At 38.7% G+C, this 24,234-nt stretch overlaps 2 long non-coding RNA genes across 4 annotated transcripts; both read left to right on the top strand.

The window, feature by feature from the left end:
* Positions 1 to 3,982: 3,982 nt before the first annotated feature.
* LOC143851687 (uncharacterized) lies at positions 3,983 to 17,060 on the top strand. 3 transcript variants are annotated; one of them, XR_013236457.1, is made up of 3 exons: positions 3,983 to 4,707; positions 8,904 to 10,063; positions 16,365 to 17,060. It is a non-coding gene; the product is annotated as an uncharacterized LOC143851687 (long non-coding RNA). The 3 variants fall into 3 exon arrangements; XR_013236456.1 differs by having other exon boundaries at positions 3,983 to 4,835; XR_013236455.1 differs by lacking the exon at positions 3,983 to 4,707 and having other exon boundaries at positions 8,872 to 10,063.
* Positions 17,061 to 18,645: 1,585 nt separating this feature from the next.
* On the top strand, positions 18,646 to 22,369 carry LOC143852051 (uncharacterized). Its single transcript, XR_013236634.1, has 5 exons — positions 18,646 to 18,828; positions 19,694 to 19,801; positions 19,918 to 20,071; positions 20,669 to 20,945; positions 21,360 to 22,369. It is a non-coding gene; the product is annotated as an uncharacterized LOC143852051 (long non-coding RNA).
* Positions 22,370 to 24,234: the final 1,865 nt, after the last annotated feature.

Below are 24,234 nucleotides of genomic sequence, written 5' to 3'. Positions count from 1 at the left end.
ATTTAATTGGCCTATCACACAGCACTGCTAGGATACAAATGTATATTCGATGCATCTTTGATAAAACCGAGAAGATATTTCCAACCTGTTTTTTTGAGTGCCTATTCCTAAAAACAGCTGAATTTAATAAAACGTTGCAGTGTTGATATCATTTCCACAATGAGCGAAGCTTCTTGTCGTTTGGTACTTAAATGGTTTGTAAGAGCTTTTTCAGAACTGCAATGTCCTTCTGACAGTCCTTCAAATTCTAGACTGACAGGCGAAAATGGTAGGATACATGATTTCCTTTTACAGTCGTAGTAAACTATAATTTAACACATCTTATTAACAAAATGTGGTTTCTAACCACCGTTACCAGAAGTCCAGAAGTCATTTTTTGAAAATACTTTTCAGCTTTATTGTTATTCTTTCAATGTTAAATGGGTGTAAAACAAATTTTACATCCATTGCTCAATGGAAAATGAGCTACCAAAACTGGAGAAGTCATTTTCTAAGAACAAAAAAAAAAAATCCCTTTATTGGCTTCGTGCCATGAAAATAAAAGTGGCTAAAAGTACACTATGGGGATCACTTTTTTTTTATACATACAAACCATACATGTAATTTGCTATTACACACTGTGGATGCAGAGGTCTTCCCCATTGAAAGATCCTCGCCATTCATAATACATACTGTAAATTAAAGCTAAAATAGATAGATTATTATGATTTAGTGATTTATCTTCATAGATGGGGGGGAGGGGGTATTACATTTCTGTAAATATTATAAATGCAAGAGATGGTGGGTGTAACTTTCCAAAAACGTGGGAGTCTAGTAGTGGGCTGTATGGAGTCAGGTAGTTAGAGTCAAGTTAAGTTGTAACTTGGTGGGGAGTTGCACTAGAGTTATGCTAGGTACCATGCAAGTTGTAGGAGGATCATGGGTTGAGGGTGATTAAGAATTAGTGAGTATGTATGACTGTTGTGTTGTGGTTTTAAAGGGGGAGAAGGGACTGTAATGAGGAAGCTTTTCTCAATTAATGAATGCATTTGCATGTGGAGGTTCGGTTTCCCTCGAAGAAAACTGCTAACTTTATTTCTTTCCCTTAGCATCCTTATTTGTTTGTCTTCAAAATAGGAAAACAGAGGAATAACAAGGGAACTCGGGAGGTGAGATATTTGGCTCAAGATCACATCATTAGTGGGCTGGATTCACATACTCCTTACACACGATCACTTAATCAAGTTCATAACAGGGGGGCTATAATTCTCAATGTGTGACTGTATGTGAATAAACATCGATTAGAGGGACTGAAACATGATTTGTTTGCATCACTAAATTAGTGAACCATACTTTTACTTTTCCTGAGTAGTGACATCAACCAAATTTTCTTTGTGTTAGGTACCCATAGATTTTGGTAGGTCAGGTTTATTCTACAATAGTTACCCAAAAAAAAAAAAAAAACTTTATTTGGAATTTATCTACATGTTATAGGGATCTTTGGATATTGGGGATTTTCATTCTGTATATCCTTGATGTTATGATCGGAGTCTCCCTCGATCCATATTCCCTTCATCTGGCCAATGGCAAACCCTAGAAAAGAAACATATATTCAACTCTATGATTAGTGTTTTGTCTTAAGTTGTTGGGATACATTAGATCTCGTGAGATCTAACTGTTGAATATCTAGTACAAGATTAATTAACTATACTTTAGGCTACTAGATTAGATTAGGATTATCTCTTTAACAATGGTTCTCCTTTCGCTTTATTAGGAAACAAGAAACTTAGCTTCCTCTTCTTCCATGAAAGGATGCTTCACTTTGATGTCTGCAATAGAGTTGCTCCGAGATGGATGATGCTGTCTCCTCAATATTAACACAACTCACATTTGATTTGTAAATCCAATCCTCATCACTCATTAAACTCTGTTTCTTTCAATGTAAAATGGGTATAAAACAAATTATACACCCATTTTTACACTAAAAAACGAGCATAAAATTTGTTTCACGTCCATATTACGTCGAAAGAAATGAAGCCTAGAGTAACAAGACCCTCCGTCACAGCTAGCAGAGACAAATGTACCACATATAATTGCCTCACAGTGCTAGAGCGTGTATGGCATTGGTAATAGTAGGGCTGCGACAAGGTCGGGTTGGGTCGGGTTTTGCAAAACCCTAGCCCAACCCTTGCCCGCCCTGATTGGCCCTGATTGGGCAGGGCCGGGCTGGCCCTGCTTGGGTCGGATCGAGTTGGGCAATTTTACATGTTTTCAGTCTGTTTTATTGTCAAAAATCAAAATACCTTCACACAATCTATTATTCTAATTGATATATGATTTTTGGTGATAAATACATAACCAAAACCCAATAGATGGAGAGATGAAAAACAGAAAGGCTCAAGGGTGGGCCGCGGGTAAAGTGTACAGGGGGTCGGGTCGGTCAGGGCGGGCCGGGGTAAAGTGTAAAGGGGGTTGGGTCGGGTAGGGTCGGGTTCAGGGTTGATTGGGTCGGGTCAGCCAGGGGTATCAACCCTGAACCCGACCCGACCTTGAGTCAGGGCCAAAAAAATGTACCCAAACTCACCCTCAGGGTCAGATTTTCCAATCCTGACCCTGTTCGGGCTCAGGGCGGGTCAAGGCTCACAGGGCCAAACTTGCACCCCTAGGTAATAGAGAGAGAGAGAGAGAGAGAGAGAGAGAGAGGAATCCTAATATATTCTAGTGGCCTAATCTAGTATAGTTACTCAATCTAGTACTAGATGATCCAATGTCAGATCTCAGCAAATCTACTAAATTAATTCTAGCATAAGTACATGCTATAGGCTGCTAAAAGTTTCCTTCAAGGACAATCCCAAGTGTGACTCATTGTCACTGGTCTCATCATGATCAAATTATTTTAGCCCTAAATCAATAATGCAATTTTTTGGGAGAGAAAAGTACGGAATGAGTGCGATAGTTTCGAGAAATTACAAATTTCAGGTACTTTTGAAAACAAGAATCCAACGCGGGCAATTCTTCAAAATCGGGTGGGAAAAAAACCCTGATACTCTTCTGACATGATCAGAGTCCTCGTATGTTGCCCTTCCTGATGGATGAGAACATCAATCATTATCTTAAAAAAATTTAAAGGATGAGAACCTCAATGCAGGGGTAGTGAAAATATCATAAAAAAGCATTAAAGTTTCCCACTTTTCACGTAAAATCACGTACGTATCTCTTGACATAGAACGGCAATGTTATTGAATATTTTATTATTTCACACGCCTCTTTTGGCTTAGAACGCCGCCGGATTCTTGAGTACGTCGCTAGAATATCAAGTACGCCGCCGGATTCAAGAAACACCCATCGTTCAAAGATATCAAGTACGCCGCCCGATTCTAGAGTACCCCGTCGGAATATCGAGTACGCTGCCGGATTTTCTGGGTTCAAACATGTTTTCCAAACGTATCGAGTACGATGCCGGATTCTAAAGAACCCCGCCGGAATATCAAGGAGTACGCCAGCGGAAATAGGGTGTAAGCTGAAATAAAGAGTACGACATCGGAAATAATGGGTACCCGATGGAATCTCATATAGAGAGGGGATATTATTAGAAGACGCCACCGTTCCATATTGATGTCCAAGTGTCGTGGATCCGACCGTCTATGCATATTGGCGACGGCCAAGATTTAAACGAACCCAAGGGACTCTGGGTTCAAAGAAAGATTTCAAATCCAAACCGAGAACCGATTTTGAAGAATCACCCGTGTTTGATTCTTGTTTTCGAAAGTACCCGAAATCCGTAATTCCTCAAAACTATCGCACTCATTCTGTACTTTTCTCTTTTTGGGATGCAAGTATGCTAGAGAGATTTGGAGATTCTGAACCTTTTTGGGATCTCGTGGGTTTTCCCAGCACATATGTCAGATCTCTTGGATAGTTGCTCCGTGGCCAACCAAGGGAAAAACCTTATAGAACATGGCATTGATGGCTTGCCTTTCAGTTATGTGGAAATAAAGAAATGCTCGTACGCTTAAGAATGTGCTTAGAAGTGCCTAGGTATCTATATGTAGGATCATCACTTTAGTCATATCATGGGCTAAAGCTTTCCCCGACTTCTCTTTTTACCCGGCATTAAACATTAGAAGATGTTGGAAGGAGATCTGCAGAAGTAGGGAAGGTGAAGAGACAGTTTCTCCTAGATGGACCCCTCCTGCCCTAGGGTGGTTGAAGTTTAATTTTGATGGTTGTAGCTTGGGAAACCCGTGGCCCTCGGGTATAGGAGGCATCCTTAGAAAAAAGATAAGTAATACAAAGTGGGCCTTCTGAAGCCCGATAAGAATCATGGATACAAATGAAGCGGAAGTGAGGGCTATTCTCCAGGGCATTATGCAACAACTTTAGCATCACGTCTAATGGTCACCATCAACCAAATGACTAAAACCTTTGAGTGTGGAAGTTATGCCAACGAGTAGGTATTGTGCAATTTGAAGAGGCCAAGAAAGTGATGCATGGCCCTCTATATAAATTAGTAATAGGAAAAACTACTATAAGTTGCAAAGCAACTTTGGCAAGACTACCAAGTTGATTGGCTTTTAAAGAAACTACCAATTATTTCTTCCAAACTTTTTCCTCTTTTCCTAATTATGTTCTGATTTTTTGTGATTGTTCGGGGTTGTGCAGGTGATCACCTGCCAAGGTTTTAGTCATACCTGGATTCAAAAGGTAAATCATACCTGGATTCAAAAGGTAAGTAGTATGAAACTTCTATTTCGATAATGTTTATTTCTTTCTCTTGCTACTAAGTTTTTATTTTTTTTCCTCGCAAAACTGATGCAATTAAAAAATGAACTTGGGGTACTCTCCTCAATTGTAAGGTTAGTCTTTTTGAGCTTAAAAATTTGTATTTCACCATGATATAGGATGTGTACATTGTTTATGATGCATATATAAAGGTTATATTCTTGTATAGTGTTTATAAATTGAGGAATTCTAGACTGAAGGGAGCCCTTGCAAAAAAGAGGTGAAAGGGCTCTCCTATATATTGGCTACACATCACCATCATGCATTAATAACCGCTGAAAAGTTAAACATGATGGTGATGTGCAACCAATGGGGGAGCCCTTTCACCTCTTTTTTGCAAGGGCTCCCTTCAGTTTAGACTTCCTCTTATAAATTTATCTAGCAACATGTTTTCTTTTACCTTTTCTATTTAGAAGTTCAACGAAATATTTAGCCTTCTATCCATGTATTGGTCGTACCCATGTTCAAAGGCATCTACAACCCTAATGTAGCTTGTGTGTGGTGATAGAATGAGATAGCTTGTTACAAGCCCAAAGGCTTACACAGGGTTCCTTTTGTTGTACTCATTTTTTGGTATTTTCACAGTTTAAAATATATATATATATATATATATATATGAGAAAACGGTTCCTACACATATGTGTAGATAAGTTATCTACACACTAGCTTAAAATATAGTGGGGGCCACATTATTTGAGTGATCCAAACCATTCATTTTTAAGGCCCTCACATAGATAGGGTGTCCATAAAAAATCAGATCCATAGGATCATCCTAACCATTCGAACTGTGGAGGCAAAAAATGGACTAATTTGTGAAGGTTTAAAGACATCCATTTTACCTCCACAAATCGTAGGGTTGGGATGATCCTATGGATCTGATTTTTTGTAGACACCCTATCTATGTGAGGGCCTTTAAAATGGATGGCTTGGATCACCCAAACAATGTAGGCCCCCACTGTATTTTAAGCTAGTGTGTAGAGAACTCTCTACACATATGTGTAGGAACCGTTTTCTATATATATATATATATATATATATATATATATATATATATATATATATATATATATTTAATACCACTGGTAATGACCACCAGGAAAATTGTGTATTTAATTTTTTTTTTCCCAATTTTTACCGACTGCCATAACTGTCACGCCCCGAACCCAAAATCCGGGGTCCGGCGCACGTGACAGCCGCCGCACACCGGTAGGGTCGCCCCCACAAGCATGCAAGGCTTCTTCACAACCAACTATTCTCAATATTTAGAGCGACTAATAAAAGCAAAAATTTTAGTCTCAATTAAAGCTCAAACGAAATACATATATAGGTCCAAAAGTTTAAATCCACAATAAAATAACAAACGCTTCTAAACTAGAAATAATGAAAGAAAGCAAGAAATGTCTTAGGTTCCAATCCAAGTGCTTGAATTCCTCAGTAAGTCTACTGTCGCTCCTCTGTATCTGAAAATTGTTAAACCACATAATAGCTAACAGCCCAGCCGGTTTTCCAAATCCAAGTCAGATAATAGGAAAACGAAAACATGCTGGTGCGGAAAAGAAGTAACATGCTATAAAATTTAGCCAATGCAGAAATTGATAAGAACCAAGAAAATCATTTCTACATAAGTTACATAAGAAAAATACATTCTTTTACTAAAAACGGTTCCAACCACTCGGTTATGCAGTTTTCCACTTTGAAATCAATGACAAAGAATATATATTTTCAAACACTTGGTTTTGCAGTTTTCCATTTAGAAAACAAATACTCAACAGTCTTCTCTGTGGCCAATTTCCAACCTTATTGGCAAGTAGCGTAACCCAAGGCAAACACTCGTTCGCAGGACTCACAGGTCCTAAAGCGCGCAATATCATAATATCAATAGCCAGAGGACTCCCTACTGGCCGCCCGAGATCAACCTTACGGGCAAATAAACTCGACCGGTCTACGTGATCACGTCCAGTGTACTCCCCCACTGGCAGGTTGGGCACTAGATCCCCACCAGAGATCAACCTTACTGGCGGAATCCATTCCATACCAAGACTGTATACAAATATAGAGAAAAGCAATTTAATGTTTTCAATACCGTGCCATAAATTTTGAAGACATTTCAAACCATTGGGAGCTCCCCCGTTCCAAACCATTGAAACCATATCATATATAAAATGCTTTTCAATAGTGTTTCATGAACTTGAGTTTCCAAAAATCATGTTAGTCACAAAGCTCTTTTCTTTCTTTTTTTGTATAGATAAGGAAGCATGTTAAGACTAAAGCATTTCATGGATAATGACAATTCAATAATTTGGAATGACATGCTAAAAGAAAACAGTGAGAAACCTTTTCAAAACAAGTTCCATGTAATAAACTGTAATAAAAGCTTGCAATAAATCTAAGTATATGAAATATACATAATACACTGACATAGGGTAGGATCACCTACCTTAAGCGTAATCTCCAGAAATTTCCTTTTGAAAGGTTGAGGCCAAGACCCAAGAGTAGATCGTTTTAAACAGTAGAGAGACGAGAAGTAGTGTAAATTCTACAATCCTTTGTCTGCAGACATAACTCCTAGCCCGAGAAATATGGACAGAAGATGGTTACGGATCCTTGAAAACAAATGGGGCAGTGGGTATCTTCAACGCTAGGCTCTTGACGTGATCTACTTGGCAACAAAGGGCAACAAATAAAACAGTTGTTCTAGGCTTAACACATGAAGTAAGGGAAAGGATTTTAAGGGACAATTTGATCTTTCAGGAGAGGTTTAGGTAGCTAAGGCATTTGATGGCTCAAACTCTATGCTGGATTTTGAGGAAGAACATGCAATGAAGACCCATAGGAATTCGATCCGAGAAGCAACAACAAAATGAACCCACGACAGCCCATGCACTCCCTTTTTTTTGTGTTAAAAGAAGCCCAATAGTCAATGCCAATTCCCACAAGAGAAATAATCTTCACATGATCAACGAACTGCCCTTGATCAAGGAGGCTCACGGTAGAGACTCGACTGAAAAATTAATTAATCATCAAGAATAGGTGATTCCATCAAGATATTCATCTCATACGATTAGGAAGAACTCCCTTCTACATCTAAATTCGAAACTAAAAGAAACAGTACCTCTTGGATGAGTCTTATGATCTTCAAAGGAAGTAATCCATTAGCCCTTTAATGAGATGACCACCCCACAACTTCAATCGTGAGCATTTGACGTCTTCAAATGTGAAAATAGATGAATGAATTCTCTCAATGTGATTCCAAAAGCAAACTCTGCCTTCCTAATCTCTCAATACATATATAGAGGAATAGATTTATTAGCCGAATGGGAAAGAATCTTGGCACTCCAAATTGGTAGGTTGTAATTGTATTGCCATGAGTAAATGGGTCAATGAAGGAAACTTGCCTATGACCGACCATTCCAACTTTAATTTCTAGCTATATCAGCCCAAAAATCCTAAATGGAAGTTACTTCCAATAAGGGATAGAGAGGTGAAAGATTACTAAAAAAAAATGGAATCTCATCCCACATGAAAATAGTAACATGCCACTCCAATTAGCCTAGAATCTTCTCCTTTCTAATTTGCCCAAATGCCCAATTGATTCTTATTGGAATTAGTCCAATTTGTGGTTCACATGCCCTTTTTATAAGGAAAACATCCAAAAGAAAGTTGACCGACCCACATATAAATAGTAACTTTGCTTTCCCAAACATAGTCTTACTATGTAAATCATGTTCCACTTCTTATAGTAGACCCAGTCTCATTCGATCCCTCCGCACCTATCTGCAATCCAAATTAGAAATCACCCCTTGATAAAATAAAATACCATAGCAATAATTTAGAAATAAGATGTGCTATTTGACTCTAATCTCAACCATCCAAACATCCATATTACTCATCTATTTAACTGATAAAAACACCCCATTTCAAAGATCATAAGCTCAATTGTGATAACAACACCCATTCCAAGCAAGTAATCCTAATCTCGATATTGGTAACGACACCCATTAGAGAAATAGAAAAAAAGAAAGAAAAAGGCTATAAGTTCAATTTGATATTAACACCCATTTCAAGTAGTGAAAACATGTTCAAGCATTGGGGCTGGGTGTTACAATATCCATCGGAAAAAAATGTTGAATAATGATTGTCAGGAGGCCTTTGGCAGCATACATGACCGCCGCTAGAGTATATCCTATAGCGGCCGACCATATTATCCGCCAGAAAATGGGTTTACGGACAAGAACTCTAGCAGCTGAAAGTTGACCGTCAGTCATGTGTCGGTATGTCATTTACTGGCAGATAATATGACTTTTTACTGGTGGTCGGTCGGTATTACCCAACTTTCTTGTAGTGAAACTAAGGTTTTTAAATGAAAAGACTAAAATATTCTTTTTCTAAAAACTTACCATTCTTTCTTCTTTTTTGTTGCCAAATTTTTAGGGGTTTTTCGAGGAAGAAGAAGAAAAAGAAAAATGGAAAATAATAAAAAAGACAAGAATGAAAAAATATCTTATAATTACTAACTCAGGTAAAAGGAAGGAGAAGAAAAAAATATGAAAAAAAAACTACTAACATAAGTTAATAGAATTTCATATGTGACCCCAAGCTACAAAGAAGGACCACTCAAAATTAACAATGAATTTCTAGCTGCAGAGGCTAAACTTTATACCATCTTACTCTTATTATTTGAAAATGGCCCAGGAGAAGCTACCCTTTAACTTGTTATGCTTCTGTCTCATTTACATGTTCCGTCTCGTATCTTTCATATGGGTCCGTTCACTTGTTTTCTCGCTGCAGGAAAAGAAAAGAAAGGAAAGGAATCTAACGTGGAAAAATGGAAAAGAAATTCTGACGGGAAACCTGTTTTCTCGCTGTTCACTTTCCCAGAAACCTGTTTTCTCGAGGGAAAATATGTAGGAAATTGTGGATTCCCGAGAAAACGTGATTTCCTCGCTATTTTGACGGGAAAATAGTTACTGCTTTTGCGAGAAAGTTTGTTTCCCACGTAATATTTTTCATTTTCCACGTCAGTATATCCGCTTTCCAGGGAAAGCAAGCGAACATCGGAATATGTGGATTTCCGAGAAAATTTGGGCTATTTTCATTTCCTTTCATTTCCTGAGACAGCAAGTGAACAGTTTTATAATGTCGTCTTCGAAGTTTCCATTTTTTTATATTCCTCTCGTTTGCTTTATCGAAGGCTACATTTTCGTAATTGTCAGGATTGATTGTTTCAGCGAAGAGGAGAGGTTTTGTGCATGGCCACGACATATGAAGCACGGGTACGGGGTGCGGGAACAACACGACACGGGTATGTGGGTACGTGATTTGCTAAAAAACTGGGTGCGGGTACGTTCGGGTACGCCGAATATAATAATATATTTTATTATTTTATTATATATTTATAAAAATTAAAAAAATAATTGTAGAGCAATTAAATAACAATAACATCACCAAAATAGAAAATTCTAATATTACTCTTCATTTCATAAGTGATTAAGTTCCATATTTCATAACATGAGGCATCAATACATCATTCATTAGAAGAAAAAAAAGTCTGTCGCCAGTGTGTTGACCTGACAAGATGAATAATTTTTAGAGACCAAATTATGAGATTTTTTTTATCGGACTTTTGAGATTTAATAATGTTTGGACACAATATATTTTATGAATGTTTAAAATTTGAAAAATGCCCCACCGTTTGGAAGTTAAGAAAGTTAAAATTTTGACCCGACCCTTTTTCTTTGAATTTTGTACTAGAACAAGAGAATTGACTTTTTTTCCTTTTAGATTTGGGTCTTGAAACTATTTTTAATAAATCGAAATGGGGGGTATTCCGTTATTTACATGTAAATCTTAAATAAATGGACAAATTAAAATAGTAACCAAAATTGGTTTTTTTTTCTTTTTAAAATGGGGTACGTACCCAGGACGTACCCGCACCCCATACGTGTCGGGTACGGATGCAGGAGCCCCGAGAGAGTACCCGTGCTTCCTAGGCCACGACAAATGCTTATAGTCCACAAGCACAACCTGCATAAAGCATTGAGAGATATGCGGATATTTATTACCCTTTAGAGGAGCATCAATAAGGAATAAAATCCATCCTATAGAACCATAAGCCAGTTCTTTCAATTATTTTGTTGAGATTTAATTGTAACGTGGATGCTTGACCACCATGCCCATCTATCTTGGCTACTTGCAAAGGGAGAATTGATGAGAAGAAAACGAAATAAGGTGGGATGGGAGAGAAGATAATAAATGCTAAGGGTTTTACTTAAGGGCCTGTTCAGTTGCGCGCAGGAAACGGAAAGGAAAAGGAAATGACGTGGCAGAAGGAAACGGAAAGAAAAAGAAACTGCTAAGAAAGCAGTAAGAGTGCGCGTTCAGTTGCCAGGAAACGGAAAAGAAACAGTAAAGAAACAACATGAATGTGCATTCAGTTGCCAGGAAAACGGAAAAGAAACAACACAGAAGTAGTGGAAATATAATTTTCTATGACAAATTATACGGAGTTGAGCTGCTTTACCCTGCATTGTAGAAAAGTTCATTCCCATTAAAGGGAAATGCTAGCCACACTTCTCTTGAATATAAAAAATGAAAAAGACGAAAAAAAAAAAAACCTATGACGGGCCAGTTTAAAGAGTAGCATATTATCGAAACAAGGAATGGCATTGTCGCACTCCCTTGTTTCAATAATGTGTCTTTATGTTAAACTTTTCTACTTAGCTATTAAAGGGTAGAGGAACTCGAAGCTGAAGGGCGTCATAGCTGCTGATTTCTGCAAGGGCAGGCTTTAGTTTAGCATTCCTGCCAAGGCTATTACAATTCCCAAAACCTATCTATAGCCAACCAAAAAATAAAAAGTTCAATTAAGTGGAGTCCCTTAATCAAAATATTGGATGCTGATAATATTTCCTTCAAAGGCTAAATTGCCACTCTGTGTGGACTTTTCAACCAGTTGTTTGCAAGCCTCACATTGAGCGTCTTCATTTTTTTCTTCTCATGTATGAAATCATTGACTCCTTGTTATGTGGCCTATATTATCTTCAAAAAAACTCCTAACACAGAATTTTATGCATAATTGCAAGAGCTTATTGCCCGCTAAAACTGCTTCCCAACTACTGCAAAGCTTGTCTTCTATACATGCCAGAGTTTCTTACACAAAATCACAAGAAATTAGATGCAAGGACTTTCGGAAATAATTTTCAAAAAGTTGACTTTGGCTAAATCATAACTCTTGATGATCTAATTAACTGGTACATTAAACACTAACATGAGCTATAGATTTTATTGATTTACCCCCATTGCAAGCAGGGCAAAGTCATTCAAAAGCAACCGAAGTGGGGCAAGCTTCACAGTACAAGCCCAATCAGAGCTCCTTTATAATCTCCCCTCTTAAAATAGTGCATCTACAGAAGTTCAACAGGACGCATATAAAAGATCTTGTATTAATTTGGCTTCCACAAATTAACCACAATTGTAAGTACACTGTTCATCAAAGAACAGAAAACCAACACCAACACTTTATAACCCATTCAATAATAGCCCATCAATTTGTACAAAATCCCACCCTTGGTTAATAGATATATACTTCCATAATTACAGGGTTAACATCAGAATTCTACAGTTCCAATACAAAACAGACTCACTGTGTTCTGTAATTAAATTTCCTTGACTGCTGAACTCAAAATTGTGGCAACAGACTTGAGAAGAACCCATCCCCCTCCAGCTTACCGAGCAAAAAAAGAAAAAAGAGAACCCATCCCCCATCGCCAAAGATTTATTGCCATCTCGATGAGCAAAATCTGAATTCAGTTCAACAAGAAAAGACTGATTGTTCTGAGTGTGTAACTAAATTTCTCAGAGGCCGACGAAACTCAAAATAGTGGCAGCTGACTCAAAAAGAACCCACCCTGCAATGCCAAATGTCCATTACCATTTCATCTACCAAGAGCACAAAGATTCCATCAGCACCACATAATGCAATGTTCTCAAACAACAGTTCATCATTTGAAATAATAGAACCCATTGAGCACAAAGATGAGCTAATCAACCATGCATCACTAAAAGGAAAATATTAAATGTATCAACAAAACAAAATATAAATATCAACCAACTTTACTAAAAAGCAAAGTATAAATATCAACCAACAATTGAACAGTCTTTACATTCACCAAAGAGTTGAGTGGGCTTCTTTCTTATGACTCGTGAAATACTGACTTTGCCTACCTTCCATAAGAAAATAATCCCTTACAAAGCTCATATGAGTGAGGAGATACTGGAATAGGGAAAAACCTTCAGAAATCAAGGACGGAACTTCAACATCTCCACAATATTTGATCCTAAGCCCCTTAAGCGTACCAAATAGTCCACTTATACAAAAAAATACTCAAAGAAACTCAAGAAGCAGATTTTAAAAGCAATATAATCGAACCAACAAGAATGAGGGAAACCCATGGTAACACCCTCTGTGGCACCACCTCTGCCCTTTCATTTCGCAACTCCTCTACCTCCTCAACCCTTTCATTTCGCAACTCCTCTACCTCCTCAACCCTTTCGCTGCTCCGATACCTGGCTCTCTCGAAATATGCGTCTAGCTGTGACTGAGCCTCCGCCAACGTCTCAAATGACATTCTTCCCCCTCTTCTACGAGGTTTGTGGCGCACTTGTCATTCTGATTCAATATACACATATATGTTCATTAGGAGTCATACATCCATATAACAACCTGAGATGTATAACAAGTTGAATAAATACACATACAACCATAAAAAGATACAGCATACATCATCCAAAACAACTAGCTACTATCTTCCTTCAAAATTTTAATCCATCACACTAATAACAACAGAGTTATTTGAATAAACACACATACAACCATCAGAACATAATAAAGTTACTCGAAACAGTAAAAGAGTCATATAACCATGAAAACATAACAAATTTACTCTAACCATATATGGAGTGAAACTATAATCCTCTAACGTCAATGACGTCTACTGAAATCATTCCACATGTGTGTGGTAAGCGTGTTTCTAATTTCCTCTCCTGCACTTTTGTCATCATCCCTTAATTGAGGAGGATCTCGTGGTATGTCCTCATCTTCCACAGTTTGTAGCAAGAGTTGTCTAGCTAGAAAGTTGTCCACATCTTCTAGTATTGAATCATTAGGCATGAAACGCCGAATATGATTATGGATGCAACAACATGCTAAGAAGATGTCAATCTGCTTCTCGATAGTGTACATTGGTTCTTCATTAAGAATATTGAAACGCTTCTTCAAGACGCCAAATGTGCGCTCAATGACATTTCGACAGGACAAGTGTCTATGATTGAACAACTCATTACTAGTCCGTGGACGCCGCTCACTCCACTCACTTAGGTGGTATGTGGTCTTACGATGCGGGGTAATGAAATGTCGTAAGAGAGGGTACCCGCCATCGGCGAGGTAAAACCTTCCTACAAATAAAAAAAATATTCTTTATCAGCAACTAGTAATAACTGAGAACTTGTTTACTAGAATGTAACTATGTCATATACAATGTACTTGGAATAAGTGGAATCTTGTCAGCCCTTGTTAATGCATCCGCTAACACTCTCGAGTCGGAAGCCGAACCCTCCCATCCGGCTAGGATATACGTGAATTTTAAGTCAAAGTCACAGGCCGCCAAAATATTTTGAGCTATAAAATGCTTACGACAAAAGTAGGCAGGTTTGTCTTCAATACGTACTTTAGCACGTATGTATGTCCCGTCTATTGCACCGATGCAATCCTTGAAATATGGCATCCACCTTGGATTCCCCTCAATCTGTGATGGTGTCTCACCTGTCGGTGGTTTGATGAAGAAATCTTGCATACCCAAAATTGCCTTTAGTACTTTGTTGAAATAAGTCGAAACAGTTGCCCCTGAACGTCTAGCACATGCTCTAATAGTCCTAACCCTCTGATTATGTGCCACAATATGCAAGAAAATGGCAACTTGTTCCTCCACCTTACAATGGATTGTATCTTCTAGGGTTCCCGCCCGTTTAAATATTTCAACAAATTGACGAAAGCAGCTGACGTTCATCCGTAGCAAGTTATGACAATGTTCATCTGAATCGATGACAAGAGAAATGAACGTACGACGCGTTAAGTAATTGCTTTCATAGGGAGCTCTGAGAAGATACTTTTCATAGTACTCTTTCCAAAGTACTAAGATGGCAACATCACCAGCCATTAGTAGTGCGACTGCTTGCCGAACTAACTCATTCCTACGCTTCAACTCAGCTCTTCACAACACTGTTTTTTTCCTCCTTGTAGGACGACGAGGCATCTTACTCTAAATAAGAAGTCAATAACTCAATAGAAAATACAACACAATAAAAAATAAAGCATCTTAAACACATAAACCATTCATCCAAAAACCATCAATCCAACCATGCATATACCATCCCTCCACAAACCATCCATCCATACACAACCACTCCATAAACCTACCAACCATGAATATACAAATCCCTCCACAAACCATCCATCCATACACAACCACTCCATAAACCTACCATACACAACAGTAGGAATGTGGGGGTAAATCCGAACCCCAAGCAGATTAATCCCAAACCCAAACCAAATCATTGTGTGCAAAACTGAAATCTTTGATTTTGAGTCCAATAATCAGTTCAAGACTCACAACAGAGTTTTCAAAATCCAAAACAAACAGAACCTGTCATGGCATAGTCACATATATCTCCTATATTTTCCCAAAAAAAAAAAAAAATGAACGGCAATCCCATATCTTCATATCTTTATTTCTATGGCAAAAAATATCACAATGGCAGAGAAAAAATGGCCCAAAAATTTGAAGAGCTGAAGGGAGAAATAAAAAATCATACACAAGAAAGGAAGCCCCTAAACCCAACAAACCCTAACAACACATCCTCCATGAAACCCTCCAACCATGCTTACCGAGATCCAAGCACAGATCCAAGCCTCAACAGAGATTTAACCCAAAAAAAATAAAGATCCAAGACATAGAAACATAGATCCAAGCTCTAAATCCAGATCCAAGAAGAAGAAGAAAATAAAAGGAGAGGGAAAGAGACTAGCGGGAGGAAACATACCTCAAAAATGGTGTCGAAGACGGAGAAGATAACTCGTCGGAGAAGAAGGCTCGCCGGAGAAGATGGCTCGCCGGAGAAAGAGAAGATGGCTCGCCGGAGAAGTCTCTAGGTTCTTTCTTCTCTAGCTCTGAAAGAGCGTCCTTTTTTTTTGAACCCGTGAAGCGCAATTCCCACGGATTTCATATTAAATCCAATATTTTTAGTCGGATTTTGAGAAGCGGAAAGAGCCGCGACACATCAGATTCGACGGATTCCACGTGAGACAATTATTTTCCAACTCCGGACAACAAAACATCCACTTTAATGCCGTTTCCACAGAAAACGAGGCCTTTTCCTTTCCGTTTCCACAAAAAATGCGCAACAGAACACACCCTAAGTGAAAACCAACCTCCAAGAATTGTAAACACGAAAATAAAATCCGTTCTTCGACGCCCTTGTACAAGCTTTTATATGACCTTTGTCAAACCCCTAACAAATAGCTAACAATAAGCTATCATAACTCCTAGGCGGAACCACTTATAGCATAGCTTTGGGCGAGAACATAGGTGACTTCCTCGTTGATAATGGACTTGCGAACTCAGGAACTTACATTCTCCTTTCCAACATCTACCCCGCTGCTGGGAAGTGGGAAGAAGTGGCAAGGGTGAGGACCATGATGAAAGAGAGTGGGATTCGAAAGGAGCCGGGTTGCAGCTTGATTGAAGTGAGTAACAAGACATATGAATTTGTTGCAGGGGACTTGAAACACCCAAAGAGCAAAGAGATTTATGACATGTTGGAGGAGTTGAATGGGCTGCTCAAGGCTCAAGGATACTCCCCCAAGACAGAGATTGTGTTGCACGACATCGAAGAGATTGAGAAGGAGAGAGTGCTCGAAGTTCACAACGAGAAGTTAGCCATTGCTTTCGGGCTTATCAGTACTCGAGCGGGAACCACAATTAGGATTGTGAAGAACCTCCGTGTTTGTTCTGCTTGTCTTGCTGTAGCTAAACTGATCTCAACAATAGCGGGGCGTAAGATCATCTTGAAGGATCGGAATCGGTTCCACCATTTTGTAGATGGGTCATGTTCTTGTAGGGATTATTGGTGAAATGTATGAGTTGTTGTTAGGTTGGGCATAATTCAATTGTAAATGTCTCCTCATTCCGTCTTCATTGTCTATTATCTTATTCTGCAAATGTATCAGAGTTTACTGATTGTAACTGGCAATTTCTTCCCTACTTGTTCAATAATCAGGAGTTATACTTGTATTAGGTGAAAATTTACCGGAAACCCGTTTGCATTACAGCATTATTTCACCAATTTTAGGGGCCTATGTATCTAGGAAAAAATTTTATGGAAAAAAATCCGTTGAAGAAATACTCCATGATCGAGCAGAGTTAAAATTTCCCTGAAAACATGGGACAATTCTTAGTTTTGAAAAAGATTTATAGAGAAAATGTGTTAGCCTAATGCTGAAAAATCAAAATTACCCTTTCACTAATATATTTGTATATGTTTCACATCCTAGGGGCTTCTTTGGATGCAAAAGCTTAAGGAAATACGAAGAAAGGGGGAGAAAAGAAAAATGAAACTGGAGAAAATAAAAATGAGGAAGAAGAACAAGGAGAATTTGCAGAGAAAAAAAAAAAAACAAAGTTCTCTACGGTGGCACTCATTTTACTTAAAAGATCTTGAAGGATTTCACAATGCTGCACGTAAACTCCGAAAGAAGCACTCAACAAAACCCAGAGAAGACTTGATCGAAGGAGAGGACTAAGATGTTAAAGAAGTAATTGGATATAAGAAATTGGATCTGTTCAAACTGAGCAATACTATGCAGCATGGCCTCTGAACTTTTGGGTTTAAGCTTTATCACGATTGGCTTGGATTCATCAGCCAAAAAACGACTTAGGTTCCTGGAATTAACATTGCAACTAGAGAAGAATGTGGTTGGGCTTTCCTAGTAGATTGCAGAAACAATATCTCTATCTTCTCACACCCTCTCAGTTATTATAATGATTTCGATTGTACTGTTATTTTCCCTGGTTTCATGGTAGATCATAGTGGATTTCCAATTGAGAATATCCTGTTTGGAGTGGGGATTGATATCTCAACAGTTCTTGTATTGGACCTAGGTTGTGTTGTGCTACAATAACTATGCTAAGAAGTAAGAACAATTCGATTTCTTTGATCAATTTGCAATATATAAGATAACTCAACCTTGGATAATTGAGTTTTGCTGCCAATAGTGATTGTTATGGCGTACTGTAGTTTACTCATATCCACCTCCCTTTATCTTCCTAATTTTATTTGGCACTTAAACTTCTGCGAGAGTTCCCCTGTTTGGTTGCATAAAATCCTGGCTGGATTAGTATTTAGCTTGGTTATTCCCTTTTTGGGTGCGACATAATCAAAACTCATTGTTTGATTGCCAATTTAGCGTTAAAATCCAGGAAGACTACTAGGGATGTCTCCCATGATTGTTTGGAGACATGGTATGCCAGGAAACTCCCAACAAAGCCCAAGCATAAAACCACTATCAGTATTCTACGAGGTGGACAACCAAACACTAGGTACCAATATTCTTCGGGTTAACTGTGAGGTACAACACCACATGGGTCAATGTAGACCTGGCAAGAAGTGACCGGACCAGTGGGTCGACCCGGCCCACCCAGGTTTTCTGGGTCCGGGTCCCAAAATATTGACCCGTTTCAAATTGACCCGCGGGTTGACCCGCCCCGTCAAAACAAGTCCGGGCCGGGTGGACCCGCGGGCGCCTGTTCAAAATCACAATAGAATTTAGGATTTTTTTCACTCTTTCATAAAACAGTGTAAAAAAAAGTGAAAAAGATAAACATCATCGATTGCTTCTCATCGATTGCTTCTTCTGTTTGCTCGACTCGACGGCTCCATCTCTCTCGATTCTCCGACCCCGTCACCCATTTCCGACGGCCTCGCCGCCCGGCGCGTCGCCTCCACTCTAGCCAGGTCTCTCTCTCTCTCTCTCTCTGAATGAGTTATGAGATTATAAAATGTTCTTACTTTTACCTTTTCTCCAATCTCTTCCACTTAGCTTTTCCTCGGAATTCTACCATTTATATATCTCTTGGAATCCCCTGTTTTTTAAAAGGCACCTTTTCTGAGAATGTTTCTTCCCATATTTCTTTGGTTCCCCTGTTCAGGAATAGGAGTCGAATTCCCAATAAAAAAATTGCCATTTTGGTATGGAAAATGAAATTAAAAGAATAATGAAGTGTATAAATTATAACCCACCAATTTCAGATTATAGGAGAAGTGTAGCTGGGATTTTTGCAGATTAGGGTTTTTGAAAACGGTTTTTGCATATGGGGTTTTTGCAGATGGGGTTTCCTTGAAAAGTTGATTTCGATGGACTCTAGACACCCTTTTTTTCTAGTCTCAACAGTACTCTTTCAAAAAACCGGGTGGCCCGCGGGTCGACCCGGCCCGGTGCGGGTCCACGATTACTGACCCGTAAATTTTACCGGCCCGTTTCACCCCGGACCCGTACGGGTAAGGTCAAACCCGACCCGGCTTTGCCAGGTCTAGGTCAATGGCCAAGAGACAATCCAAACACTCCCTGCAAAGAATTTTGTAGCATTGTTTTATAACTTTATGAGCAATTATACCCTACAAATGGACGGCTAATATATCCCCATCCATCCAGAATACTTTAGTGGGCTGAATAATCTAAGTGGGCTTAACAGATGATGGTATTGATCATCTAAAAGGTGGGCTCTACCTTATATTTGCCAAAAAAGGAGCGAATTGATCATTTCCCAATTCCCACTATCTTTGATGGATTTATCATGATTTTACTATCTATTCCATTTAGGTGATTGGAGAATCAAGGAGAGAGGAGGAGTACATTTGCTTTGCTGATCACCATTGTACTTGCTATTCGTTCTTCTATGACATTGTCAACAGGGAAGAACAACTCTGTGTAGGCTTGCCTTTTTGTACCCATCATTCTACTTCATATTTCTTAACATTTCTTGCATTCAAATGTGGTTTTTTGTTGGCTTTTGGTAATACCGTTCTGTTCTTCTTTTTTTTCAGTGTAAGCATCAGTTAGCGGCACAACTTGCTGAGGCGGTAGGAGCGTGCGCGGAAGTGAAGGTGTCGGATGAGGAGCTAGCACTACTGCTTTACAAACTCTGACCTCTTTGCGCAGATAAACTAGAAATTTGGATTTGGAATTGGAATTGTACAGGTATTTACTGATTGAACTGTAACCCAATGGCTTTTCTGCTATGAAATTGGGTTGTTTAAAGTTTAAACACAAGTAATAATTATAGTGTTTCTTATCAAGTTTTTTTTGTGGTTTATTAAGGAATTCGGGGAACGAAACGTGAAACGTAAAACAGAAACGGGAAACTCATGAAAAAAAATACAGGGGAAACGAGAAACAATAGAAAATCGTACGAGAAACGTCTTAGGAAATGATGTGTTTTTCCAAAATAATTGTTGTAAGTTCCACACATTTTTCCTACACGTTTCATATGCACTTTCTATGAGTATCACGCGTTTACACATTATTTTTTATTTTGGAAGAAATCTTAAACTAGAAAACAAAGACTGTTTTAAACCTTATAAGTTTCTATTTAGAGATTTGGCAATTCCTATGGATTTTTATAGTGTTTTAAGTTACTTTAAGGGAGGGGACTACTACTCTTAATAGTCACCAAGAATGGATGTAACTTAAAGAACAGACACCAATAATGCATATAAAGACTACTATTATTAACAGTGACAATATAACTAATTGGACATATCCCTGTTTTTTACTCTTGTTGATGCTTTCTTTTAGCTGAGGTGGTTTAAGAGCTACAGGACTTGTGTGCCCACTTGGTGTGCATCACCGAGCATCATGAATTTGCGGTTCCTTGGAGATGTTTTGAGCAGAACTCTTAACTATATCACTTCACAAACTTACAGATGAAGTTTGTGAAGCCAATCGATTTGTTTCAACGCTTTGTGAAAACTAATGGACCAGAAAAGGGGCGATTAATTGGATTAGATGTTGGGAATAAATATGTTGGATTAGCTGTTTCAGATGCTCAAAACAAAATTGCATCCCCTGTAAGGTATGGAATTTCTCAGTGCAGTTAGTGTACATTTTTATTCAAACAGATGGCCATACTACCCGAAATGCACTTTTAATCCTTTACCTTTAATGAAATTGCTATCTTTATCAAAAAATTATTTTACGGAAATGATATCAAAACTCCCCTGTTTTGATAATGTCAATCCTCAGTCACTCACTTTATTGAAGACTTCTCTTATTGGTTGTTGATGGCTTTTTGGAATTGTACTAGCCTTTAACTGATAATTAGAAAAGTGTAAAATGAAGAGAGGAGTGCCGTTGTCAAAACAATGGAGTGTGGATATCATTTCTCTATCCCCAATTCCCCATCTCCATATCTATATAGGCTTTTATCCCTGGCCTCTTCGGAGTTAAATATTGTTGACGCTTGGATATTTGCTCTATGGTCCACTAGGGGGAGATTTCTTTGGAGGCTTTCTCTTTCGATGACGTTGCGTATGTAAAGAGAGAAATCACAAGGTCTTCGAGGGCTCTAGTAGGTCTTCAAGGGCTCTAGTAGAGGCATCGCAGTATCCGGCAATAGATTCTCACGTTTGTAGTCCGTTGGGCAGTGCCACCTTTGGATTTTAGAGGTATATCTGAGTCTTCACTCTGCCTTTCTTGGGACATGATTCATGCAAGCGTGGTTCACAGTGAGCGTTGTATCCTTAGATGGTCTTCTCCTTTCCTTGGGTTCCTGAAGTTGAACTTTTACGGTTCCAGCTTAGGGAACCCAAGCCTGCTGGAATTGGAGACCTCGTGGGCAGTGTTGATGGTACGACCCAATGGGCCTTCTTAGGCCCGATTGGCAAGAAGGACCCTAATTAGGCGGAAATTCGTGTGCTCTTGAGTGGGATTCAGCTAGTGGACACATCCCTTCTTGACTTCCTCGTGGTGGATGGTGAATTGCTCAATGTTATCTGTTGGGTGGAGGGAAATTATTATCCATAGAGATTTTTTTAATGCTATTGAGGAGGTTTTGAATGTTGTGAAGGGGTATGCAACATCTTTCCTGCAGGTCCTTCATTGCTAATGGTGAGGCAGATCAATTAGCCCGATCTGGGGTTGAGAGAGGAGCTATGGTGTTTGACCACTTTCCCCCTTGAGGGTTTTGATGTATTTCTTTTGTTTTTTGTTTTAGTTGTAGGTTGAGGGTTCCTTGCTCTTTCTTTTTAATAAAGCTTAACCATTCTAAAAGAGAAAAAAAAATCAAGTCGAAGGCTCATCTTTTGGAGGCTAATGCTATTTGGAAAGGAAGCTATACGAAAGTTTGGAATGAAAGCGATTCTTTGGTGGTAATCACTTAGCTTCCACGTGTATTTTTTGGGGTACTCGTACTCAAAAGGGATACAAATGCTACAAGCTCACATTTTGTAAGCATCTTGTGTCATTTGATGTTACCATTGTTTCCTCCCTTTCCTCTATTTCTATTCTCAAGTCAGGGTTGGCATACGACTATGGAGGTAGGAATGGCAGCTCCTCACTCCAATGTGAGGTTACTCCAGTCAATAAAACAGGGTGTGAGTTTTTGCTGGGTGTTCACCGTGAAGTTTTTAGCTGATGGCTCTATTGAGCGATTGAGAGCTCGTCTTGTTGCCAAGGGATTTACACAAACTTATGACATTTATTATTCTGAGACGTTTTCTCCATGTCTAAGCATACGTTTGTTCGTGTGTTTATATCTTTAGCCACCCCTCATGGCTAGCCCCCTTTTCAACTTGATGTGAAGAATCCTTTTCTACATGGCACTCTTCAAGAGGAGGTGTATATGGAGCAGCCTCCTAGGTTTGCTGCTCAGTAGAGAGTATTTTGATAAAGTTTGTAAGCTGAGGAAAGAAATATATATATATATATATATATATATATATATAAGCTACACATACGTGTAGCTAACTTAGCTACATCGACGGCTTAAAATACAGTGGGTCCGCATTATTTGGGTGATCCAAACCATTCATTTGATAGGACCTCACATTGATAGGGTGTGCCCAAAAAATCAGCTCAATTGGATGATCTCAACCCTTCAAACTGTGGAGGCAAAAATGGATAGATTTGTGAAGGTTTTTACACGTCCATTTTTGCCTCCACAAATCGTAGGGTTGGGATGATCCTATGGAGCTGTTTTTTGGGCACACCCTATCTATGTGAGGGCCCATCAAATGAATGGTTTGCATCACCCAAACAATGTGGGGCCCACTGTATTTTAAGCCGTCGGTGTAGCTAAGTTAGCTACACGTATGTGTAGCTACACTTTTCTCATATATATATATATATATATATATATATATATATATATATATATATATATATATATAATCATCGTAGGCCCTTTATCCATCACGCCTGGATCGAGAGAATCTACACCGTTGATTTATTTAGTCAGTTATCTTATGCATAGGATGTTCAATCGAATGGGACCGAGACAATTTGGGTCTATTAATGATGTTCACATGATCAACGGCCTTGATCTCAAAAACATTCCACAATATGCCCCCTAATATGGGATATAAAAATTGGTTTTTAGGATTAAAGGTAAAAGTGGCCATATTATGTGGAGAAGGCACGGCTGCACGGGCTGTGTGAACTGCAATATTTTTCTAGAAAGTACAGTAGGACCCACTTCATAGATGATCCAAACTGTTCATTTGATGGTCCAGAATGTAAATAGGCTGTACAATGTACACAATCATCTCCATAAGGCTGATAATAAAAGTCTGATCTATAGAGGTTTCCTCTATTGATAGAACGGTTCATATTATCCCTATGGAGCTGATTTATGGGGTATAGCCTATTTACACTGTGGCCCATCAAATGAACAGTTTGGATTATCCTATGAATTTGTGCCCCACTGAACTTTCTGAAAAATAGGTGGTGAGTTTTTTTTCCAGATTTTTGACAATAAAATTTAGGGAAATGATTTCAACACAACCATGTTTTGATACAAGACGCTCATGTTTCTTGTCTTTTAGTATTTAAAGAGCTGTAAAAAGGGTTTTTACGGTTCCCGAGAAGCACTTACGTGACAATTACATGCTAAAAGACGAGATATATTAGCGCAGTCTCAAAACATAGTTGTTCTGAAATCATTTCCCTAAAACTCATTGCCAAAAATGGAAGATGTCAAAAAGCTAAAGTACGGTGGAGGCAAAAGAAGTAACAGGTGGCATTGTTTTTTGGACGTTTGAACTAGGGTATTTATCGCCCAAAATGAATGCCGAGAATACTCCTAAGGAAAATCAGAAATGTCAATGAAAAAGGTATTGTGTTGGGCTGCGGGACATGAATGGAAA

Source organism: Tasmannia lanceolata, unplaced genomic scaffold (genome assembly GCF_043159265.1).
Source record: "Tasmannia lanceolata isolate RefF3 unplaced genomic scaffold, GAP_Taslan_0.1 ptg000018l, whole genome shotgun sequence".
NCBI lineage: Eukaryota > Viridiplantae > Streptophyta > Magnoliopsida > Canellales > Winteraceae > Tasmannia > Tasmannia lanceolata.
The sequence above is the reverse complement of the archived record's forward strand: the minus strand, read 5'-3'. Positions and strand labels throughout refer to the sequence as shown.